This window comes from Carcharodon carcharias, chromosome 28, assembly GCF_017639515.1.
Source record: "Carcharodon carcharias isolate sCarCar2 chromosome 28, sCarCar2.pri, whole genome shotgun sequence".
NCBI lineage: Eukaryota > Metazoa > Chordata > Chondrichthyes > Lamniformes > Lamnidae > Carcharodon > Carcharodon carcharias.
The window spans coordinates 6,817,322-6,830,609 of NC_054494.1; positions in this window are offsets into that span (position 1 = coordinate 6,817,322).

A 13,288-nucleotide genomic window follows, 5' to 3' on the forward strand; every position below is an offset into this window, starting at 1 on the left:
TCAGCACTGATCCCTGTGACACTCCACTATTCACTGCCTCAGCACTGATCCCTGTCACACTCCACTATTCACTGCCTCAGCAAAGATCCCTGTGACACTCCACTATTCACTGCCTCAGCACTGATCCCTGTGACACTCCACTATTCACTACCTCAGCACTGATCCCTGTGACACTCCACTATTCACTGCCTCAGCACTGATCCCTGTCACACTCCACTATTCACTGCCTCAGCACTGATCCCTGTGACACTCCACTATTCACTGCCTCAGCACTGATCCCTGTCACACTCCACTATTCACTACCTCAGCACTGATCCCTGTGACACTCCACTATTCACTGCCTCAGCACTGATCCCTGTCACACTCCACTATTCACTGCCTCAGCACTGATCCCTGTCACACTCCACTATTCACTGCCTCAGCACTGATCCCTGTCACACTCCACTATTCACTACCTCAGCACTGATCCCTGTCACACTCCACTATTCACTGCCTCAGCACTGATCCCTGTCACACTCCACTATTCACTGCCTCAGCACTGATCCCTGTCACACTCCACTATTCACTGCCTCAGCACTGATCCCTGTCACACTCCACTATTCACTGCCTCAGCACTGATCCCTGTCACACTCCACTATTCACTACCTCAGCACTGATCCCTGTCACACTCCACTATTCACTACCTCAGCACTGATCCCTGTCACACTCCACTATTCACTGCCTCAGCACTGATCCCTGTCACACTCCACTATTCACTGCCTCAGCACTGATCCCTGTCACACTCCACTATTCACTGCCTCAGCACTGATCCCTGTCACACTCCACTATTCACTGCCTCAGCACTGATCCCTGTCACACTCCACTATTCACTGCCTCAGCACTGATCCCTGTCACACTCCACTATTCACTGCCTCAGCACTGATCCCTGTGACACTCCACTATTCACTGCCTCAGCACTGATCCCTGTCACACTCCACTATTCACTGCCTCAGCACTGATCCCTGTCACACTCCACTATTCACTGCCTCAGCACTGATCCCTGTGACACTCCACTATTCACTGCCTCAGCACTGATCCCTGTGACACTCCACTATTCACTACCTCAGCACTGATCCCTGTGACACTCCACTATTCACTGCCTCAGCACTGATCCCTGTGACACTCCACTATTCACTGCCTCAGCACTGATCCCTGTCACACTCCACTATTCACTGCCTCAGCACTGATCCCTGTCACACTCCACTATTCACTGCCTCAGCACTGATCCCTGTGACACTCCACTATTCACTGCCTCAGCACTGATCCCTGTGACACTCCACTATTCACTACCTCAGCACTGATCCCTGTCACACTCCACTATTCACTGCCTCAGCACTGATCCCTGTGACACTCCACTATTCACTACCTCAGCACTGATCCCTGTGACACTCCACTATTCACTACCTCAGCACTGTTCCCTGTGACACTCCACTATTCACTGCCTCAGCACTGTTCCCTGTGACACTCCACTATTCACGGCCTCAGCACTGATCCCTGTGACACTCCACTATTCACTGCCTCAGCACTGATCCCTGTGACACTCCACTATTCACTGCCTCAGCACTGATCCCTGTCACACTCCACTATTCACTGCCTCAGCACTGATCCCTGTGACACTCCACTATTCACTACCTCAGCACTGATCCCTGTGACACTCCACTATTCACTGCCTCAGCACTGATCCCTGTGACACTCCACTATTCACTACCTCAGCACTGATCCCTGTCACACTCCAGTATTCACTACCTCAGCACTGATCCCTCTCAAACTACACTATTCACTACCTCTGCTCAGATCCCTGTCACACTCCACTACTCACTGCCTCAGTACTGATCCCTGTGACACTCCACTATTCACTACCTCAGCACTGATCCCTGTCACACTCCACTATTCACTACCTCAGCACTGATCCCTGTGACACTGCACTATTCACTGCCTCAGCACTGATCCCTGTGACACTCCACTATTCACTGCCTCAGCACTGATCCCTGTGACACTCCACTATTCACTGCCTCAGCACTGATCCCTGTGACACTCCACTATTCACTGCCTCAGCACTGATCCCTGTCACACTCCACTATTCACTGGCCCAGCACTGATCCCTGTCACACTCCACTATTCACTGCCTCAGCACTGATCCCTGTCACACTCCACTATTCACTGCCTCAGCACTGATCCCTGTGACGCTCCACTATTCACTGCCTCAGCACTGATCCCTGTCACACTCCACTATTCACTGCCTCAGCACTGATCCCTGTGACACTCCACTATTCAGCGCCTCAGCACTGATCCCTGTCACACTCCACTATTCACTGCCTCAGTACTGATCCCTGTGACACTCCACTATTCACTGCCTCAGCACTGATCCCTGTCACACTCCACTATTCACTACCTCAGCACTGATCCCTGTGACACTCCACTATTCACTGCCTCAGCACTGATCCCTGTCACACTCCAGTATTCACTACCTCAGCACTGATCCCTGTCACACTCCACTATTCACTGCCTCAGCACTGATCCCTGTCACACTCCACTATTCACTACCTCAGCACTGATCCCTGTCACACTCCACTATTCACTGCCTCAGCACTGATCCCTGTCACACTCCACTATTCACTACCTCAGCACTGATCCCTGTCACACTCCACTATTCACTACCTCAGCACTGATCCCTGTCACACTCCACTATTCACTGCCTCAGCACTGATCCCTGTCACTCTCCACTATTCACTGCCTCAGTACTGATCCCTGTCACACTCCACTATTCACTGCCTCAGCACTGATCCCTGTCACACTCCACTATTCACTGCCTCAGCACTGATCCCTGTCACACTCCACTATTCACTGCCTCAGCACTGATCCCTGTGACACTCCACTATTCACTGCCTCAGCACTGATCCCTGTCACACTCCACTATTCACTGCCTCAGCACTGATCCCTGTCACACTCCACTATTCACTGCCTCAGCACTGATCCCTGTGACACTCCACTATTCACTGCCTCAGCACTGATCCCTGTCACACTCCACTATTCACTGCCTCAGCACTGATCCCTGTGACACTCCACTATTCACTGCCTCAGCACTGATCCCTGTCACACTCCACTATTCACTACCTCAGCACTGATCCCTGTGACACTCCACTATTCACTGCCTCAGCACTGATCCCTGTCACACTCCACTATTCACTACCTCAGCACTGATCCCTGTGACACTCCACTATTCACTGCCTCAGCACTGATCCCTGTCACACTCCACTATTCACTGCCTCAGCACTGATCCCTGTGACACTCCACTATTCACTGCCTCAGCACTGATCCCTGTGACACTCCACTATTCACTACCTCAGCACTGATCCCTGTGACACTCCACTATTCACTGCCTCAGCACTGATCCCTGTGACACTCCACTATTCACTACCTCAGCACTGATCCCTGTCACACTCCACTATTCACTGCCTCAGCACTGATCCCTGTCACACTCCACTATTCACTACCTCAGCACTGATCCCTGTCACACTCCACTATTCACTGCCTCAGCACTGATCCCTGTGACACTCCACTATTCACTACCTCAGCACTGATCCCTGTCACACTCCACTATTCACTGCCTCAGCACTGATCCCTGTGACACTCCACTATTCACTACCTCAGCACTGATCCCTGTGACACTCCACTATTCACTGCCTCAGCACTGATCCCTGTGACACTCCACTATTCACTGCCTCAGCACTGATCCCTGTCACACTCCACTATTCACTGCCTCAGCACTGATCCCTGTCACACTCCACTATTCACTACCTCAGCACTGATCCCTGTCACACTCCACTATTCACTGCCTCAGCACTGATCCCTGTGACAGTCCACTATTCACTGCCTCAGCATTGACTCCGGTCACACTCCACTATTCACTGCCTCAGAACTGACTCCGGTCACACTCCACTATTCACAGCCTCAGCACTGATCCCTGTCACACTCCACTATTCACTGCCTCAGCACTGATCCCTGTGACACTCCACTATTCACTGCCTCAGCACTGATCCCTGTGACACTCCACTATTCACTGCCTCAGCACTGATCCCTGTCACACTCCACTATTCACTACCTCAGCACTGATCCCTGTGACACTCCACTATTCACTGCCTCAGCACTGATCCCTGTGACACTCCACTATTCACTGCCTCAGCACTGATCCCTGTCACACTCCACTATTCACTACCTCAGCACTGATCCCTGTCACACTCCACTATTCACTGCCTCAGCACTGATCCCTGTGACACTCCACTATTCACTGCCTCAGCACTGATCCCTGTCACACTCCACTATTCACTACCTCAGCACTGATCCCTGTCACACTCCACTATTCACTACCTCAGCACTGATCCCTGTGACACTCCACTATTCACTGCCTCAGCACTGAGCCCTGTGACACTCCACTATTCACTGCCTCAGCACTGATCCCTGTGACACTCCACTATTCACTGCCTCAGCACTGATCCCTGTGACACTCCACTATTCACTGCCTCAGCACTGATCCCTGTGACACTCCACTATTCACTGCCTCAGCACTGATCCCTGTGACACTCCAGTATTCACTACCTCAGCACTGATCCCTGTGACACTCCACTATTCACTACCTCAGCACTGATCCCTGTGACACTCCACTATTCACTGCCTCAGCACTGATCCCTGTGACACTCCACTATTCACTGCCTCAGCACTGATCCCTGTCACACTCCACTATTCACTACCTCAGCACTGATCCCTGTCACACTCCACTATTCACTGCCTCAGCACTGATCCCTGTCACACTCCACTATTCACTACCTCAGCACTGATCCCTGTCACACTCCACTATTCACTGCCTCAGCACTGATCCCTGTCACACTCCACTATTCACTGCCTCAGCACTGATCCCTGTCACACTCCACTATTCACTGCCTCAGCACTGATCCCTGTGACACTCCACTATTCACTGCCTCAGCACTGATCCCTGTGACACTCCACTATTCACTGCCTCAGCACTGATCCCTGTGACACTCCACTATTCACTACCTCAGCACTGATCCCTGTGACACTTCACTATTCACTGCCTCAGCACTGATCCCTGTGACATTCCACTATTCACTACCTCAGCACTGATCCCTGTCACACTCCACTATTCACTGCCTCAGCACTGATCCCTAACACATTCCACTATTCACTGCCTCAGCACTGATCCCTGTGACACTCCACTATTCACTGCCTCAGCACTGATCCCTGTCACACTCCAAAATTCACTACCTCAGCACTGACCCCTGTGACACTCCACTATTCACTGCCTCAGCACTGATCCCTGTCACACTCCACTATTCACTGCCTCAGCACTGATCCCTGTGACACTCCACTATTCACTGCCTCAGCACTGATCCCTGTCACACTCCACTATTCACTGCCTCAGCACTGATCCCTGTCACACTCCACTATTCACTGCCTTAGCTCTGATCCCTGTCACACTCCACTATTCACTACCTCAGCACTGATCCCTGTCACACTCCACTATTCACTGCCTCAGCACTGATCCCTGTCACACTCCACTATTCACTGCCTCAGCACTGATCCCTGTGACACTCCACTATTCACTGCCTCAGCACTGATCCCTGTCACACTCCACTATTCACTGCCTCAGCACTGATCCCTGTGACACTCCACTATTCACTGCCTCAGCACTGATCCCTGTCACACTCCACTATTCACTGCCTCAGCACTGATCCCTGTCACACTCCACTATTCACTACCTCAGCACTGATCCCTGTCACACTCCACTATTCACTGCCTCAGCACTGATCCCTGTCACACTGCACTATTCACTGCCTCAGCACTGATCCCTGTGACACTCCACTATTCAATGCCTCAGCCCTGATCCCTGTGACACTCCACTATTCACTGCCTCAGCACTGATCCCTGTGACACTCCACTATTCACTGCCTCAGCACTGATCCCTGTGACACTCCACTATTCACTACCTCAGCACTGATCCCTGTGACACTCCACTATTCACTACCTCAGCACTGATCCCTGTGACACTCCACTATTCACTACCTCAGCACTGATCCCTGTCACACTCCACTATTCACTGCCTCAGCACTGATCCCTGTCACACTCCACTATTCACTGCCTCAGCACTGATCCCTGTCACACTCCACTATTCACTACCTCAGCACTGATCCCTGTGACACTCCACTATTCACTGCCTCAGCACTGATCCCTGTGACACTCCACTATTCACTGCCTCAGCACTGATCCCTGTGACACTCCACTATTCACTGCCTCAGCACTGATCCCTGTGACATTCCACTATTCACTACCTCAGCACTGATCCCTGTCACACTCCACTATTCACTGCCTCAGCACTGATCCCTAACACATTCCACTATTCACTACCTCAGCACTGATCCCTGTCACACTCCACTATTCACTGCCTCAGTTCTGATCCCTGTGACACTCCACTATTCACTGCCTCAGCACTGATCCCTGTGACACTCCACTATTCACTGCCTCAGCACTGATCCCTGTGACACTCCACTATTCACTGCCTCAGCACTGATCCCTGTGACACTCCACTATTCACTGCCTCAGCACTGATCCCTGTCACACTCCACTATTCACTACCTCAGCACTGATCCCTGTCACACTCCACTATTCACTACCTCAGCACTGATCCCTGTGACACTCCACTATTCACTGCCTCAGCACTGATCCCTGTCACACTCCACTATTCACTGCCTCAGCACTGATCCCTTTCGCACTCCACCATTCACTACCTCAGCACTGATCCCTGTCACACTCCACTATTCACTGCCTCAGCACTGATCCCTGTGACACTCCACTATTCACTGCCTCAGCACTGATCCCTGTCACACTCCACTATTCACTGCCTCAGCACTGATCCCTGTCACACTCCACTATTCACTGCCTCAGCACTGATCCCTGTCACACTCCACTATTCACTGCCTTAGCTCTGATCCCTGTCACACTCCACTATTCACTGCCTCAGCACTGATCCCTGTCACACTCCACTATTCACTACCTCAGCACTGATCCCTGTGACACTCCACTATTCACTGCCTCAGCACTGATCCCTGTCACACTCCACTATTCACTGCCTCAGCACTGATCCCTGTCACACTCCACTATTCACTGCCTCAGCACTGATCCCTGTCACACTCCACTATTCACTACCTCAGCACTGATCCCTGTGACACTCCACTATTCACTGCCTCAGCACAGATCCGAGACTCTCAAATATTCACCGCCTCAGCACTTATCCCTGTGACACTCCACTATTCACTGCCTCAGCACTGATCCCTGTCACACTCCACTATTCACTACCTCAGCACTGATCCCTGTGACACTCCACTATTCACTGCCTCAGCTCTGATCCCTGTGACACTCCACTATTCACTGCCTCAGCACTGATCCCTGTGACACTCCACTATTCACTGCCTCAGCACTGATCCCTGTGACACTCCACTATTCACTACCTCAGCACTGATCCCTGTGACACTCCACTATTCACTGCCTCAGCACTGATCCCTGTGACACTCCACTATTCACTGCCTCAGCACTGATCCCTGTGACACTCCACTATTCACTACCTCAGCACTGATCCCTGTGACACTCCACTATTCACTACCTCAGCACTGATCCCTGTGACACTCCACTATTCGCTGCCTCAGCTCTGATCCCTGTGACACTCCACTATTCACTACCTCAGCACTGATCCCTGTCACACTCCACTATTCACTGCCTCAGCACTGATCCCTGTGACACTCCACTATTCACTACCTCAGCACTGATCCCTGTGACACTCCACTATTCACTGCCTCAGCACTGATCCCTGTCACACTCCACTATTCACTGCCTCAGCACTGATCCCTGTGACACTCCACTATTCACTGCCTCAGCACTGATCCCTGTGACACTCCACTATTCACTGCCTCAGCACTGATCCCTGTCACACTCCACTATTCACTACCTCAGCACTGATCCCTGTCACACTCCACTATTCACTGCCTCAGCACTGATCCCTGTCACACTCCACTATTCACTGCCTCAGCACTGATCCCTGTCACACTCCACTATTCACTGCCTCAGCACTGATCCCAGTCACACTCCACTATTCACTGCCTCATAACTGATCCCTGTGACACTCCACTATTCACTGCCTCAGCACTGATCCCTGTGACACTCCACTATTCACTGCCTCAGCACTTATCCCTGTCACACTCCACTATTCACAGCCTCAGCACTGATCCCTGTCACACTCCACTATTCACTGCCTCAGCACTGATCCCTGTCACACTCCACTATTCACTGCCTCAGCACTGATCCCTGTGACACTCCACTATTCACTGCCTCAGCACTGATCCCTGTCACACTCCAATATTCACTGCCTCAGCACTGACCCCTGTGACACTCCACTAATCACGACCTCAGCACTGATCCCTGTGACACTCCACTATTCACTGCCTCAGCACTGATCCCTGTGACACTCCACTATTCACTGCCTCAGCACTGATCCCTGTGACACTCCACTATTCACTACCTCAGCACTGATCCCTGTCACACTCCACTATTCACTGCCTCAGCACTGATCCCTGTCACACTCCACTATTCACTGCCTCAGCACTGATCCCTGTCACACTCCACTATTCACTGCCTCAGCACTGATCCCTGTCACACTCCACTATTCACTACCTCAGCACTGATCCCTGTGACACTCCACTATTCACTGCCTTAGCTCTGATCCCTGTCACACTCCACTATTCACTGCCTCAGCACTGATCCCTGTGACACTCCACTATTCACTGCCTCAGCACTGATCCCTGTCACACTCCACTATTCACTGCCTCAGCACTGATCCCTGTCACACTCCACTATTCACTGCCTCAGCACTGATCCCTGTCACACTCCACTATTCACTACCTCAGCACTGATCCCTGTGACACTCCACTATTCACTACCTCAGCACTGATCCCTGTCACACTCCACTATTCACTGCCTCAGCACTGATCCCTGTCACACTCCACTATTCACTGCCTCAGCCCTGATCCCTGTGACACTCCACTATTCACCGCCTCAGCACTGATCCCTGTCACACTCCACTATTCACTGCCTCAGCACTGATCCCTGTGACACTCCACTATTCACTGCCTCAGCACTGATCCCTGTCACACTCCACTATTCACTGCCTCAGCACTGATCCCTGTCACACTCCACTATTCACTGCCTCAGCACTGATCCCTGTCACACTCCACTATTCACTGCCTCAGCACTGATCCCTGTCACACTCCACTATTCACTGCCTCAGCACTGATCCCTGTGACACTCCACTATTCAGCGCCTCAGCACTGATCCCTGTCACACTCCACTATTCACTGCCTCAGTACTGATCCCTGTGACACTCCACTATTCACTGCCTCAGCACTGATCCCTGTCACACTCCACTATTCACTACCTCAGCACTGATCCCTGTGACACTCCACTATTCACTACCTCAGCACTGATCCCTGTGACACTCCACTATTCACTGCCTCAGCACTGAGCCCTGTGACACTCCACTATTCACTGCCTCAGCACTGATCCCTGTGACACTCCACTATTCACTACCTCAGCACTGATCCCTGTCACACTCCACTATTCACTGCCTCAGCACTGATCCCTGTGACACTCCACTATTCACTGCCTCAGCACTGATCCCTGTGACACTCCACTATTCACTGCCTCAGCACTGATCCCTGTGACACTCCACTATTCACTGCCTCAGCACTGATCCCTGTGACATTCCACTATTCATTACCTCAGCACTGATCCCTGTGACACTCCACTATTCACTACCTCAGCACTGATTCCTGTGACATTCCACTATTCACTACCTCAGCACTGATCCCTGTGACACTCCACTGTTCGCTGCCTCAGCTCTGATCCCTGTGACACTCCACTATTCACTACCTCAGCACTGATCCCTGTCACACTCCACTATTCACTGCCTCAGCACTGATCCCTGTGACACTCCACTATTCACTGCCTTAGCTCTGATCCCTGTCACACTCCCCTATTCACTGCCTCAGCACTGATCCCTGTGAAACTCCACTATTCACCGCCTCAGCACTGATCCCTGCCACACTCCACTATTCACTACCTCAGCACTGATCCCTGTGACACTCCACTATTCACTACCTCAGCACTGATCCCTGTCACACTCCACTATTCACTGCCTCAGCACTGATCCCTGTGACACTCCACTATTCACTGCCTCAGCACTGATCCCTGTCACACTCCACTATTCACTGGCCCAGCACTGATCCCTGTCACACTCCACTATTCACTGCCTCAGCACTGATCCCTGTCACACTCCACTATTCACTGCCTCAGCACTGATCCCTGTCACACTCCACTATTCACTGCCTCAGCACTGATCCCTGTGACACTCCACTATTCACTGCCTCAGCACTGATCCCTGTCACACTCCACTATTCACTACCTCAGCACTGATCCCTGTGACACTCCACTATTCACTGCCTCAGCACTGATCCCTGTGACACTCCACTATTCACTGCCTCAGCACTGATCCCTGTGACACTCCACTATTCACTACCTCAGCACTGATCCCTGTGACACTCCACTATTCACTGCCTCAGCACTGATCCCTGTCACACTCCACTATTCACTGCCTCAGCACTGATCCCTGTGACACTCCACTATTCACTACCTCAGCACTGATCCCTGTGACACTCCACTATTCACTACCTCAGCACTGATCCCTGTGACACTCCACTATTCACTACCTCAGCACTGATCCCTGTGACACTCCACTATTCACTGCCTCAGCACTGATCCCTGTGACACTCCACTATTCACTGCCTCAGCACTGATCCCTGTCACACTCCACTATTCACTACCTCAGCACTGATGCCTGTCAAACTCCACTATTCACTGCCTTAGCTCTGATCCCTGTCACACTCCACTATTCACTGCCTCAGCACTGATCCCTGTGACACTCCACTATTCACTGCCTCAGCACTGATCCCTGTGACACTCCACTATTCACTGCCTTAGCTCTGATCCCTGTCACACTCCACTATTCACTGCCTTAGCTCTGATCCCTGTCACACTCCCCTATTCACTGCCTCAGCACTGATCCCTGTGACACTCCACTATTCACCGCCTCAGCACTGATCCCTGCCACACTCCACTATTCACTACCTCAGCACTGACCCCTGTGACACTCCACTATTCACTGCCTCAGCACTGATCCCTGTGACACTCCACTATTCACTGCCTCAGCACTGATCCCTGTCACACTCCACTATTCACTGCCTCAGCACTGATCCCTGTCACACTCCACTATTCACTGCCTCAGCAAAGATCCCTGTGACACTCCACTATTCACTGCCTCAGCACTGATCCCTGTGACACTCCACTATTCACTACCTCAGCACTGATCCCTGTCACACTCCACTATTCACTGCCTCAGCACTGATCCCTGTGACACTCCACTATTCACTGCCTCAGCACTGATCCCTGTCACACTCCACTATTCACTACCTCAGCACTGATCCCTGTCACACTCCACTATTCACTACCTCAGCACTGATCCCTGTGACACTCCACTATTCACTGCCTCAGCACTGATCCCTGTGACACTCCACTATTCACTACCTCAGCACTGATCCCTGTGACACTCCACTATTCACTACCTCAGCACTGATCCCTATGACAGTCCACTATTCACTGCCTCAGCATTGACTCCGGTCACACTCCACTATTCACTGCCTCAGCACTGATCCCTGTCACACTCCACTATTCACTGCCTCAGCACTGATCCCTGTGACACTCCACTATTCACTACCTCAGCACTGATCCCTGTGACACTCCACTATTCACTGCCTCAGCACTGATCCCTGTGACACTCCACTATTCACTGCCTCAGCACTGATCCCTGTCACACTCCACTATTCACTACCTCAGCACTGATCCCTGTCACACTCCACTATTCACTGCCTCAGCACTGATCCCTGTCACACTCCACTATTCACTGCCTCAGCACTGATCCCTGTCACACTCCACTATTCACTACCTCAGCACTGATCCCTGTCACACTCCACTATTCACTGCCTCAGCACTGATCCCTGTGACACTCCACTATTCACGACCTCAGCACTGATCCCTGTCACACTCCACTATTCACTGCCTCAGCACTGACTCCGGTCACACTCCACTATTCACTGCCTCAGCCCTGATCCCTGTCACACTCCACTATTCACTACCTCAGCACTGATCCCTGTCACACTCCACTATTCACTGCCTCAGCACTGATCCCTGTCACACTCCACTATTCACTGCCTCAGCACTGATCCCTGTCACACTCCACTATTCACTGCCTCAGCACTGATCCCTGTCACACTCCACTATTCACTGCCTCAGCACTGATCCCTGTCACACTCCACTATTCACTGCCTCAGCACTGATCCCTGTCACACTCCACTATTCACTGCCTCAGCACTGATCCCTGTGACACTCCACTATTCACTACCTCAGCACTGATCCCTGTGACACTCCACTATTCACTGCCTCAGCACTGATCCCTGTGACACTCCACTATTCACTGCCTCAGCACTGATCCCTGTGACACTCCACTATTCACTACCTCAGCACTGATCCCTGTGACACTCCACTATTCACTACCTCAGCACTGATCCCTGTGACACTCCACTATTCACTACCTCAGCACTGATCCCTGTGACACTCCACTATTCACTACCTCAGCACTGATCCCTGTGACACTCCACTATTCACTGCCTCAGCACTGATCCCTGTGACACTCCACTATTCACTACCTCAGCACTGATCCCTGTCACACTCCACTATTCACTACCTCAGCACTGATCCCTGTGACACTCCACTATTCACTGCCTCAGCACTGATCCCTGTGACACTCCACTATTCACTACCTCAGCACTGATCCCTGTCACACTCCACTATTCACTACCTCAGCACTGATCCCTGTCACACTCCACTATTCACTGCCTCAGCACTGATCCCTGTGACACTCCACTATTCACTGCCTCAGCACTGATCCCTGTCACACTCCACTATTCACTACCTCAGCACTGATCCCTGTGACACTCCACTATTCACTGCCTCAGCACTGAGCCCTGTGACACTCCACTATTCACTGCCTCAGCTCTGATTCCTGTGACACTCCACT